The sequence below is a fragment of the Choloepus didactylus genome, chromosome 4 (genome assembly GCF_015220235.1).
Source record: "Choloepus didactylus isolate mChoDid1 chromosome 4, mChoDid1.pri, whole genome shotgun sequence".
Taxonomy (NCBI): domain Eukaryota; kingdom Metazoa; phylum Chordata; class Mammalia; order Pilosa; family Megalonychidae; genus Choloepus; species Choloepus didactylus.
Genome location: NC_051310.1, coordinates 195,732,687 through 195,746,631, shown reverse-complemented (window position 1 = coordinate 195,746,631; position 13,945 = coordinate 195,732,687). Strand labels below are relative to the sequence as shown.

The window sequence follows — 13,945 nt, the reverse complement described above, 5'->3', positions numbered from 1 at the left end:
TACCAAGCTTGCGTGTGTAGTTGGTGTTGCCAGCCCTGTATGTGGGGCGTGTTTCTGGGCAGTCGGGGAGGGTGGGTGGCCCTAACAATCAAATCTCCCTGATGATCCTAGAGTTTTAAAGCTGCTGCAATAGTCTAATCCTTCAGTTCAGTCCTGCCACAGTTTGTCTCTGCCACTGACCCACAAGTCTTTGGTATTGGTGTATGGCTCCTGAGACTTGCAAGTGGGCCCCTCTTCCAGGCCGTGCACCCCGGGTCCTCTGTTGAGGGATGACTGTGCTATGTCACAGGTGAGTGCCATCCCCCCAGGGCAGTTCTGGGCTGCTGGGCTGTGTAGGGAGGCTCCCAGTCTGCTCAAATGATGGCTGAATGGGGCTTTGTTAATTCACACTGCTCCACCTTCCCAACTCTGGGACAATCAGCTGAGGTTGCAGGGAAGGCTAATGTCCACGCCCAGTTTTGTGGTGTGTGCCTGTTATTTGAAGCACTTCCGTCACACTGGGTTGTCTGGGGCAGCTCTGGGCTATGGGGCTGGTGATGGGCAGGAGTGTTTCCTGTCCACCAGGATGGTGGCTGTGAGCGGACACCCCCCTTTTCTTGGGAAGTTGTGGTGTTTAGTGAATTTTCTCAGCCACTGGATTATTGCCTTTTGTCTCAGAGCTCTCTTAGTTCTGCTCTTGACTTGACGTGCCCAAGTTGCAATTCTTTGAAGCTTTCTGTATTGGGCTTCTTAGAGTAATTGTTTTAGAAAAAGAAAAAAGGATTAAAAAAAAAAAAAAAAAGGGTCCTCCTCAGAGATCTAATGGGTTATTGAAATGCTAATAGACAAAGCAACCAGGGCCATTAAGGAAAGGTCCACAGGGCAGAGAGATCAGCTTTTCTTCGGGATTTGCATATGCGCCTCAAGGCCTGAGCTCCGCCCTTCCCCTTTCTGTGTTCACCAGAACTCCAAAAATCCTCTGCTTTTATTTTGGAGTTTTTCGTGTTATTTTTTTTTTTCTATGCCTGTCTCCTCTCTGCTGGGCTGGCAGCTCTCAGATTCTCTGGTGTCTGGTCTCAGTCTATCTATGGTTGGAATTTGAATCAGTAGAATGAGTTTCCGAGAAGGGCTACCACTGCAGTTCTCCCTTCTCCTTCCCGGAGCTGGCAGCCCCTCCTCCCACAGGACTGAGCCTGGCAGGGAGGGGCGCGGGTCCCCTGGCCACAAAAACTTACAGATTTCGCTGATCTCAGCAGTTCGACATTTTCATGAGTGTTGTATGAAGTATGCCCAAAGACAGATTGCTCTGTGGTGTCCAGTCCATGCAGTTCCTGGCTTTTTACCTACTTTCCTGGAGGAGTAACTAAAACTTACAGCTCACCAGTCTGCCATCTTGCCCCACCTCCTCTGCACACTCACTCTTAAACCAAAGCCACCAGGAAGGGGAAAGTCAAGACCAGAGCCACAGGCTGAACTGCCCCCCACCCACAAAGTGCTACAAGGAGCCCATCTCTTTTGGGCATCATAAATTAAAACACAATTAGCTTCTCTCAGCAAGGAATAAAGCACAGAGGTCTGTGGGGTTGACAAGAACTTCCCACCCAGCTCAGAGAGACTGGGTTCCAAAAGCAGGGAGAGGACAACCAGCAGCTGGGGAAAAGGGCAGATGTAAGGGGAAGGCATGATCTGTTCACAGCAGGGGGCACACAAATCCTCAAATACCAGCACTGGGGTAGGGGTGAGAGGGTAGGAAGGTGGCATCCACATGTCAAGACATGTCAAATTTGAAGGCTTGAATTGATAAATACAGTCTGCTAATACAAGAACTAAATACATCAATTCATACATTTTTAAAAGTTGACAAAGATCACATTAGCACAAAGATTTTTAAACTTGTTCAAGAGAAAAGTGAACAAAAAAAGAAGAAATTCTAGTCTTTATGGGATATTTTGAAATCTTGATCAAATTGCTCAATCAAATTAAAGTGATTTAATAGCAAAAAAAGACCAATTATTTGCATTATGATTCCTCAACAAAGGAAAAAAGCAAGACACACTATGCCTGAGTTTTCCATTATTTTTATGGGTATTTTCCCCCTAATTTGTTTGGTTCTTTTTGTTTATTCCACAGGAGCAATGAGAGGGGTCAAAGATTTCAAAAAATGTATATAAGACAAAAACTGAAAAGATATCATTCATTCCACTATGCCAATTATTAAGGTAAGTATTAGTATAAACCCACCATTATCCAATTTTTTGAGGCTGAGCTCCTGGGTCCAGCTCTTAGCACACTTAAATAGTTTGAGGACCACAAATCCAGCCCAAACCTGTCACTGATTTCCAACAAAAGTCACTAAGTCTCATGGGTAGCTTTGGATTTCCCCAAGGTAACCCTGCTAATTATTAACATAGCAGCCCTCTCCCCAAGAATCCTAACAGAACCCCACATACCACATGGGGGTGCATGTCAGAAAATCAAGGAAGCTCCACTTGTGATCCAGGCCTGGGGAAGTATGCTCTAGTCTGAGTTCAAACCTGCCACAGACTTGCAAATCTTTCTAATCCACCTAAAGGAGAAGAACAAAGCTTGGAACTCATCTGAAAACTTGTTTCCACAGTTGATTTAAAGACACACCCCCACCTCACTCACACACAGAGACCTCCAGTCATTTCCAGTGCTGGATGCTCCTGGGGCCCTGGGCAGTTGTCAGGTGCAGGTTTTCCTTTCCTTGCCTTGCCCCAGGAATGGTTCTGGTGCACTGCTTGGCTCTCTCATCCCAGCCAGAAATGGTTAATTCCCAGCCCTGAGCTGCCTCTAGCCCAGCACTAATCAGACTGGCCTCTGACCACAGTGAAGCACTGAGACTATTTAGGCTTCAGTCCAGGCCAGGGCAGGGCTGATCAGAGCAGCAGGGAGGTTCTTCCATGGTATGATTAAGCTGAGTGCCTGGCAAGGGCACAGGTGGTGAAACAGGGAAGGTGAGCCCTTTTCATGCCTTGAGGAGTCTGTGGCAGCCAAGATCCATGTGGAAAGGCAGAGCCCTGGGGCTCCAGGACCTGGAGACAGCATCCACAGCCCACTGCCATCTGAGGGGACCCTGAAGCTTCTCAGGGCCAGAGCCTCTGCTGCCTGACCCACTGGGACTCTGCCCCAGCCCCAGGACCATGAAGCTCCAGATATTCTGGACTGGACTGGAATATACATGCTGGCTTCTGGCCATCACCACTGCTACAGGTAAGACCTGCCTCCCTGTAGCCAGTCCCAGGGCACCAGGCACAGCAGATAGAGCTGCCTGAGGTGGGAGCCTATGGGCTGGGGCTTGGGTAGGCACACCTAGCAACAACTGTCTTTCTGTTTCCTTTCCAAAAAACCCATCAACACTGCTGGGCAGGGTGCAGCAGGTACAGGGGTTGGGCTTTGGGGATGGGAGCCACAGTGTCTGCTGGGTGATGGATTCAAGGCCCTCATCTGTGAAATAAGGCAATGGGGTCTGCCTGCCTCCTTGGAAGGCTGTTGGGAGGTGCAGGAGATAGGGCACTGGAGGTGAAAGTGTAAAGAACTGGGTGAATGTGGCCTTGGATGCCTGGCTTTACAGTTATGAAATGGTCAACTGAGGCATGTCTTGTTTTACTCAAACCACAGCCCCTTTGCAAGGAGAGAGAGTTGCCAACATATGGAGCTGGAGCTCAAGGGATTTCTTTGGGCTACTCCTGGACCCTGTTAACAGCAAACCCAAGGAAGGAAGGAAGGAAAGAAAGAAAGAAAGAAGGAATGAAGGAAAGATGGGATGGAGGGAGGGAGGATATCAATATGAAATAATTAATTGTAATTTTATATACCAGCAACAAATAATTGGAAAAAGAAACTTTAAAAACTGCAATTTACAATAACATAAAAACATTAAATTCTTAGGAATAAATGTGAAAGGTTTAGGTACACTGAAAACTAAAATATATTGCTAAGACATAGTAACAAAGAGCCAAATAAATGGAGAGATAAACTTTGTTCATGGGTCAAAAAATTCAGTATGTTTAAGATGTCAATTGTCCCCAAATTGCTCTATGGATTCAATACAATCCCAACAAAATCCCAGAAGTCTTTTTCTAAAATGAATGGGCTGCTTCTAAAATTTACATGGAAATGCAAAGGTCCTAAGATAACCAAAATGAATTTGTGAATGAAGAAAAAAATTAGAAGATCAACACCACCTGGTTTCAAGATTTATTTAATATAATGCTTCAGAAATCAAGCAGTACAGTACTGATACAAAGAAATACAAATCAAACAATGGGAAAGAAAAGAGAGTCCAGAAATAGACCTACATATATAATGGACAACTGAGTTTTGAAAAGGTACACAGGCAGTTTAGTGGAGAAAGAATCATTTTTTTCACTTGTTGATGCTGGAACAATTAAATATCCATAAGCTAAAAATGATCTTTGATCTGTACTTTATACACTGTACAGAAATTGACTTGAAATGATCATAGACCTCAATATAAAACCTAACTATAAAAACTCTACATGACAGGATAAAACCTCAGCATTGGGTTTTAGATTTCTTAGATATAATACAAAAAGCATAATGCACAGAACAAACAAATAAATTGAATGCCATCAAAATTAAAACCTTCACTATTTGAAATATACAGTTAGAGAATGAAATGACAAGCTACAAATGGGGGGAAAATACTTTCAAATCCTATATTTGATAAAGTATATAGAATACTTAAAGAACCCTTAAATCTCAATAAAAATAAACAACTCTTTTTAGAAGGTAAAAGATTTGAACAGATTATACAATAAAGAGAAACAAATGGGAAATAAGCACATGAGAAGATGTTCAACATCATTAGCTAATACAGAAATGCAAATTAAATCCACAATGAGACACCACTACATATCAATTAGAATAGCTAGAATTAAGACTCTCTGTGAAGTGCAGAAAAGGATGCAGATGAACAGTAACCTCAAGCACTGCTGGTGGGAAAATAAAATGGTACAATCACTTTGGAAACAGTTTGGGAGTTTCTAAAAACCTTAAACAAATGCCTACCATATAACCCAATCATTCCTTTCCTAAGTGTTCATCAAAAGAAAAGAAAGCATACCTCCATGCAAGGACTTGTACACAAATGTTCATAGTATCTTTGTTAATCAAAAAATTGGAAACAACCCAAATATCCATCAACAAACAACCATAAAATATTGATCAGCAATAGGAAAGAGTGAACTATTTAGGCAGTCTTCATGGATGAATTAAAAAAAATACAATTATGCTGTATGAAAACAGACAACAGAAAAAGAGTACATACTTTATGATTTCATTTGTATAAATTTCTAGAAAATGAAAACTAATTTCTAGTGACCAGAAGCAGATCAGTACTTTCTTGAGGACAAGGGAAAAGGCAAAAGGGTAGGACTACAAAGGTACAAGGAAACTTTTGGGGTAATGTGTTCATTATCTTGTTTGGTAGTGATGGTTTCATGGGTGTAAACATATGCCTATGCTAGTCAAATTGTACCCTTTAAATATGAGTAGTGTTGTGTGTCAATTATACCATGATAAAGCTGTTTACAAAAGTGGATGTGTCTGTTTTCGATTGCCAAGTTAATTTTGTGTAACAACTGCAAATCTTACTGGCATACAGCAATAAGCCTATATTGCTCATACATCTGGGTTGATGTTAGGCAGCTCTGCTTGCCTTCATTTGGTGTGGCTTCTCTAGGCTAGCCTTGGCTGGGGTGGGAAAGATGACAGTGTCCTATGTCTCTTGTGCTTCTGCAGACAAGCCTGGCATGAGCTCATTGTAATGGCAAAGTCACAAGAGAGCAGCCTGATGCATGAGTCCATTTCAAATCTCTGCTTCCAACATGCCTGATAACAGGCCATTGGCCAAAGCTAAGCTCAGGTGCAAGGTTGGGGAAAGAGACTATGCCTCAATGACAGGGACTTTAAAGTCACATAACAAAGGGTACAGGCACCAAGAGGGTGATGGTTTGGGAGCATTGTGGTAAGCTACCACAGGGGACCTCCCCAAAGGCAAAACAAAACAGACTTCTTGGCTGGTCCATTTTAGTTGATGGCTCATGTTGACAGAATCCAGCAGATTTTGCCTTTGGAGAATTTTCCCTAAATATGCTATAGAAAGGCATTGCAGGGTACTATGTATCATATCATATTCTAACAGACTGCCCAAAGTTTCTACCATCAAATCTGGACCTTTTCTACAGAATATTGAACTCTGGCTCCTATGTGTCAGCTAAAGTGCTCTCCAACAGACAGAAAATTCTTCCTGTTGTGTTTAGCATCTGCCGCAACTTGTCCCAAGCTAGGGAAACCTGCTTCTACTACCTTATTGTCTCAGCAGATTAAATAGCAACTGATTCCAACATCTCTATAGTCTTAAAAATGGTGCAAGTCTTGCCTTCATCTGCACAACTGGCTGTCATCTCTTTTCCTGACCCATCCCCAATCAGTTTCATAAGCCTGGTGCATCCTTACTTGGGGTGTCACTGAATACTCCAAAGACCAGTAGGAGACATGCCCTATTTGAAAACAACAGGAACAATCGATGTGTTGTGGCAGAGCAGCACTGAGGACCGCAGCCAAAAGCAGGGTTCATCCACCTTGGAAATCAGCACACAGACAGGGGCACAGCCCAGCCCTTTCCCAGAGCCTCTGTGGAGTATTGCATGTTAGATGCAGAGACAGATGAGGCTATGGACCACTTATATCATGACCATGCCTGCAAGAATGAACTGACACAGAAAAATCAATGAGAAATGATGATGCATAGAGGAGAGCCCTTTATTCACAATAAAAAAATGAACATTAATGTATGGAAGTGGTGAGAACACACCCTATTCTGCCCTTTGACAGTGCTGGGGGACAGTCTGCCTCTCCTAGCTATTCTATCAGCCACTGTCTACATTTGCAAAACATTCTATGTCTTGCTAAGATTGGATGTCCACAGCACCCTTTGATTCAGGTGGGTATGACCCCATTTTCCAGAAGAGGAAGTAGGTCAGAGTTTATGACTTGCCTGTGTAGCCAGAGATCACCCTTTTGGATTAGGGCCTCATGCTATTTGGACCACAGTCCCCCACCCAGACTCTGAGGCCAGAGCTTCAGGATGCACAGAAGCAGCTCAGAAAGTGGCTGCCTTGCCCAGGCCTATTCCACAGGCTATTGGTTGCAGGGTTTCTGCTCCCTGATGGGCTCAAAGTAGAACAAACAACTCATGAAGGTGACCTCAGAAGCCATAGCTGCTGTGGAAAGACAGTCATTGGGCTGGATGGAGGGAAAAACCTGAAGCCCACCCACCCTGGCAGGAGGGAGCAGAGATGGGGGAGAAGGGCATGAGGTGGGGATGGCTTGTGGGTGGATTCTGTGCTCTGTGCTTGGGTGTGGGTTGGAGAAGGAAGTGGGCTGTGCTCCAGGAGGCTGGTAATGGGGTTCTGTTGGGCTGGAGGGGGTGGGGGTAATTGGTGATACTGAGCTAGGAATGAAAGGGGCATAAAACTAAAGCCTGCTTAGGGATGGGGTAAAATACCCACCTTACCTGCATGGGGAAGGTCACCACAGTTAGCAATGAGGGCAGTTATTTGTGTTAAGAACATGTGATACTGTTGACCAAAAGGGGGATGTGAAAGGAAATGAAATAAGCTTCAGTGGCAGAGAGATTCCAAAACGAGCCGAGAGATCACTCTGGTGGGCACTCTTACGCACACTTTAGACAACCTTTTTTAGGTTCTAAAGAATTGGGGTAGCTGGTGGTGGATACCTGAAACTATTAAACTACAACCCAGAACCCATGAATCTTGAAGACAGTTGTATAAAAATGTAGCTTATGAGGGGTGACAATGGGATTGGGAATGCCATAAGGACCAAACTCCACTTTGTCTAGTTTATGGATGGATGTGTAGAAAAGTAGGGGAAGGAAACAAACAGACAAAGGTACCCAGTGTTCTTTTTTACTTCAATTGCTCTTTTTCACTCTAATTATTATTCTTGTTATTTTTGTGTGTGTGCTAATGAAGGTGTCAGGGATTGATTTAGGTAATGAATGTACAACTATGTAATGGTACTGTAAACAATCGAAAGTACAATTTGTTTTGTATGACTGCGTGGTATGTGAATATATCTCAATAAAATGATGATTAAAAAAAAAAAAGAACATGTGATACTGAAGCCCTGAGTATATAGTGTTTTTCTCCCTCTCTCCACTATCAAACTGTCAGCTCTTGGTTTCCCATCCCCAGCTCAGGGCAAGGGCCTCATGACTGAGTGTTCTGTTGGATGGTGATGCAGGTGGGACAGTGTCATGCTGGACTAGGTAGGCCCTGGAGAGGCAGTTCCAAAGACACTGACCAGGTTCTTCTACCACCCTGCTGCTTTACCCCAGGGAGGAAGTAGGAACAGAAGGGTGCTCCAACCCCCAGGAGTGGCTGAAGACCTCAGAACTAGGCTGCACACACCTGAGGATGCCACAGCCAGCAGGCACTCAGCTGAGGCTCAGGTACCTGAGGGTCACTCACTTGAAGTTCACTCACCTGAGGCTCATGAATCTAAGGCTCATGCAACTGAGGTTCACAAGGGCCAACACTGCCTGCATGGCCCTGAGGGTAAGCACCTCCTTATATTTTAGAATGAGGGTCTCCTTACATCTAGGATGAAGGTCTTTTTGCATATAGAATGAGGGCCTCCTTACCTTTTAGAAATGAGGACCTCCTTACCTTTAGAATGAGGTCCTCCTTACATCTAGAATGAGGAACTCCTTACATTTAGAAAGAGGGCCTCCTTATCCTTATAACAAGGTCCCCCTTACCTTTTAGAATGAGGGCTTCCTTACATCTAAAATGAGGGCCTCCTTACATTTAGAATGAGGGCCTCCTTACCTTTTAGAATGAGGGAATCTGTTACAGTTTGCTAATGTCTCCTTTATTCAAAAATACCAGAAATGGACTGGCTTTTACAAAAAGTATTTATTTTGCTACAAATGCACAGTTCTACAGCCATAAAAGTGTTCAAACTAAGGCATCAACAAGAGGATACCTTTACCCAAGAAAGGCTAATGATGTCTGGAACATCCCTGTTAGCTGGGATATTTTGTGGCTGGCATCTACTTGGCATGGGTTGTGTTTCAACTCCTCTCTCAGCCCTGTGCATCCTTAGCCTAGTATCTCCAAGCTATATGTAACTCCAAGCATCTCTCCCAAAGTTTCTCTCAGCTGATCTTGGGGTGTTTTTTCCTTTCTTTGGCTTTTCTGAAGCAAAATCTTGGCTAGCATCTCAAAGCATCAACAGGCAACTGTGTTGGCTTCCCAGCATCCAATGTCTGTGTGTCCTGGCTTAGTGTATCTTGAGAAATTTTCCCACTCTGCTCTCTGTGTGACATCCCTTTAAAGGATCCAGTAAACTAATCAAGACCTACCCTGAATGGGTGGGGTCAAATCTCCATGGAAACATTCAATCAAGAATTCAAACCCTAATCAAAAAGATTAATCAATCTGCCCCAAGTTTTAATTAAAGGATATGGCTTTTTCTGGTGGCATAATATACACAAACCAGCACAGCTTCCTTACATTTAGCAAAAGGGCCTCCAGACATCTAGAATGAGAGCCTTCTTACATCTATAATGAGAACCTCCTTACATTTTGCAACCTGGTGCCTTGCTTCCTTTACCCTAGTCCAGGCACTGCTGGATGTGTTTTGAAGACAGCATTGTCTAAATCTGGAATTTTGGTAGAGATTTGGGGTTCAGTTCCACAAAGTTCCACAGTGCCTGACCCCATCCATGTGATTGACCACCAGGCCCTTGAGGAAGCAGCTTGGTTGTGTGTGCCTTTGGGAGGGGGCAGATCCTTGGGAGAAAAGATGTCCTGTGCCCCAGGAGGAAGGGAAATTAGACCCCACCTCACATTGGGATGGGTTGCAAAGAATTTGTGGCCTGTTTTAATCTAATGCATCTCCTGCAACAAAGAGATCACAAACTACAGTGCTTTAATTAGGCATACTTCTTTCACTTGGTTTATAAGAAAATGGGATTGATTTACATTTTCTGCTATTGAACCCAGAAATCCCCTAGCTTGTCTCTGAGGGCATGCTTGGTGTAACAGGGATGAGAAGGAAAGCCACCACCTCTCATGGGCTTTCCTGAGAGGTGGAAACTGGTACAGGGTTGGGAAGACTGGGAGACATGGGGGAGATAAGCCATAGGAACCCAAGTAGCAGGAGCTTCCTCACAGCACAGTCCCCACAGTGTGGTGACTTGGCTCCACCTTGGATTGCGGGGCTGGCAAGGAAGGAAGTGGGGCTGATTTTTATCAGGACCACAGAGCACAGCATTTTTAGTGGACTTGGCTCTCTGCAGGGGGCAGAAGGAAGTTGAGGGAATGGACTGGAGGAGCCCACATCTGTCCTCAGTCCCAGAGAGGCTGCTGTGACCCAGCCCATCCCCAGGAGCTGCACCAGAAATAGCCAGAGACAGTCCTTGCCCTTGACCTGGCACCTGGACTCATGGCCACTCACAGTCCCAGAATAGCTTGGCTGCTCACCTTCCCTGCCCTGACTTCAGAAGTGGACCCTGCCTGCATCTGGGTGCCCAGGGCATATTTTTTGGGTCTGGAAATGTCTTCCCAGGCTTAGGCACTTATGTCCTTTTTCCCCATGATTTACCCAGTTAGCACAGGAGTGCCAGCAAGAGGGCACAGGAGTGGCTCCTGGCTGTTGGGTTTGAGTTGTCCTGGTCAGAGACACTCAAGCTGTGGCAGCTTCCAGCACCCAGAATAGAGAGCCTCACAGGTGTGCACCCTTGCCAGGAGCAGGATGAGCACACAGGTTTTGGGATGGGCATCTCCATGGTCCTCACTGACCACTGTCTGGACACTAGGTGGGTCATTAGGCAGCAAAGGGATCATTTCCTGCCTCATCCTGGTTCAGACAAGTCAAAAATGCATTTACAGCTGGACTGGAGTGTTCCCTGCCAATAATAAAATGCATCTCTCTCCAGGTGACTCCCTACTGTGTTCCCTGAAGGCTCCAAGAAACACCCTTTCCACATGCACTTTCCCATCAGCATCCTCCCAGACACCTGCCAGGGCCCTGGAGCACCGTGAATGGGACCTGGGACCTGGCTGAACCCTGCTCTGCACGATCTGCATGGGCAGGTGCTGTCCCTCAGGGAGACCAGGCATTTCCTGCACATAATGAAGAGTTGCTAATTCCCCCTGCTAGGGGTGCTCTGTCAACAAAACAAGGTGGGCATTGAAGGCCTATGATGATCATTGTCATAAGCAGGGCCTCTGTTAAATGCAGGGGGCCAATACATCCAAGTACTTCCTAACCCGGTCACCTCTGAATGTCTGAGAGCTCTCCACACCACTGCACCCACCCCCCATCATACAATGGCAGGGAATGCCACCCCTTGGTGCCCTGCAAAACTTCATCTGGCTCCAGACAGAACTAAGACCCCCATCCCTATGCCCCTGGGCCACTCCCAACCAGGCAGGTGGGGAAGAGGATCAGCTTGGCCACACCACCAGGAGCTGGAACCAGGAAACTGCCTTAAGCCTGAACCATAAAAGGAACTTGAGGGTACCAATCTGCTGGAGAGGGGAAGGGCCCTGCCCCATACTCTGCTTTGAACATGCCACAGGCCTGCTGCAAAATACTCAGTGGTCCCCCTTTTGCCCACAGTCTGGCCTCAGTGCAGATGCTCTGTTCCCAGCTCCCCTCCTATGCCCTCTGCTCCAGACTGAGAAGCTTGCTGTCATAGGATGGGTATGGGGGTTTCCCTCTCTGACATGATAGGCCTTCTCCATTTGATATGTCTGTTTCCTGCCTGCCTTCCTCATCCAACTTGGTTTAATCTCCCTTATAAAGTCTATCCCTCCAGTCCCCAGGAAAAGCCCTTGTCTCTTCTTACCCCAAGAACCCCTTGTGCCAGTTCAATATATTATGTCCCCCAAAATGCCATTATCTTTGATGCAATCTTGTGTGGGCAGACATATTAGTGTTCATTAGATTTTGGAATCCTTTGAGTGTTTCCCTGGAGATGTGCTTCACCCAACTGTGGGTGATGACTATGATTGGATAATTTCCATGGAGGTGTTACCACACCCATTCAGAGTGGGTCTAAATTAAATCACTGGAGCCATATAAATGAGCTGACAAACAGAAGAAACTCAGAGCAGCTGTGAGTGACATTTTGAAGGCAACTGAGAGTGACATTTTGAAGAGAAGCCACAGCCAAAAGGGACACTTTGAAGAATGCACAGGAGCTGAGAGAGGAACTGCAGTTTACAGAGACATTTTGGAGATGGACTTTGAAAGCAGACCTTGCTCCAGAGAAGCTAAGAGAAGACAAATGTCCCAAAAGTAACTGAGACTGACATATTGGAGAGAAGCTGAAGCCTAGAGAGAAACATCCTGAGAGAAAGCCATTTTGAAACCAGAACTTTGAGCAAACACCAGCCACATGCCTTCCCAGCTAAAAGAGGTTTTCCAGACACCATTTGCCATCCTCCAGTGAAGGTACCCAATTGTTGATGCATTACCTTGGACACTTTATGGCCTTAAGACTATAACTACATAATGAAATAAACCCCCTTTATAAAAGCCAATCTATTTCTGGTGTTTTACATTCTGGCAGCATTAGCAAACCAGAACAACCCTCAAGGTAGCATCTCTCCAAGCCTGGATTATGGTAGTCCCATGGACAGACTGAGCTCTGTCCCTACCCCACCCCTCCTGCTGGACAAAAAATGCCCCCAGGATGAGCCCAATGCCCCTCTCCAGCCCTGATCTTACCCCAAGTTACCACAATGAGAAGCCACAAAAGGCTAGAAGGCTGACTGTGCATGGAGCCTGCCAGGAGAGCAAGGAGCACAGCTGTGCAGCCTGAGGAAGACACCAGCTGGGTCTGAGGCCATGGTTGAAAGACACAGTGACAGGAAGAATGACCTCATGGTCCTTCAAGGACATGAGACCTAGAACCCAGAGGACCAAGCATACCACAGGGGCACCTTGGCCTTTGTGTGTAAGGCACTCACTGAATTACACAAGGATCATGCTGGGTCCCTCTAAGGACTTCCCAGACCAAGGGTCCATACTCCTGACACACACCCAAAGACCCCCACAGCTCTTCTCCCCCAGTCATCACTGGTCCTGTTTCCTGGGCCTGCAGACTCCAGCACAGCTCCTCTGGGTGCAAAATATGTGGGCCCAATGCTATGAGTGCTGTCAGGGTCCCCATTATGGGGAAGGAAAGACCATGTGCTTATTTACACCCATGAGCTATTACACACAAAGCTGTGTGTTTCACACCCATTATTTTCTCAGATCCTAATGATGGCTCTGTGAGTTCTAACTTATTTATCCCCATTCTTTAGATGAGAAAACTGCACTCAAGTCTGTTGTCCTAATGGAGTTTACACAGATAAGACAGAACTGCTACTCCAACCAGCATGGCCACCAGAGCAACCCTCCAATGTCCCCTTGACTGTCAGTCCTTTGTTTCAAGGTAAAGTGCATAAAAAATCCTTCAGAACAGCTCTGTGAATCCCCAGAATCAGGGAAAAGTGAGTGTGCCCAAGATTCTCTACTGCCATCTACTGGTCATTTGCCATAAAACACTGCCAACCTACAAAGACCACAGCTGTGAATGGCACTCCTAGGAGGAATGCAAAGCACAGGAGCACCAGCCATGATTGGAAGACCCCTTGCCCAGGATCAGGATGGGACCCTTTCTCCAGACTGCACTGGATCCTTGTACCAAAACATAACTTTGTCTTGAAATGATTTCATTGAGCACCTGTGACATGCTTGTCATTGATTAGGTGATTGAATTCTCATAACCATATTGTACAGGAGGTATAAGGAGGAAGCTGGGTCTCAAGAAAAGTGACTGACTCTCTTACAAGCTTGCAAATGAGAGCTTGGGACATAGGATGGTGTGTTGGTT

At 45.6% G+C, this 13,945-nt stretch overlaps 1 long non-coding RNA gene across 1 annotated transcript; it reads left to right on the top strand.

The window, feature by feature from the left end:
• The first annotated feature begins 268 nt into the window (after nt 1–268).
• On the top strand, nt 269–5,557 carry LOC119532529. The gene is made up of 3 exons (XR_005216564.1): nt 269–289; nt 2,110–2,198; nt 3,622–5,557. It is a non-coding gene; the product is annotated as an uncharacterized LOC119532529 (long non-coding RNA).
• The last annotated feature ends 8,388 nt before the right edge of the window (nt 5,558–13,945 follow it).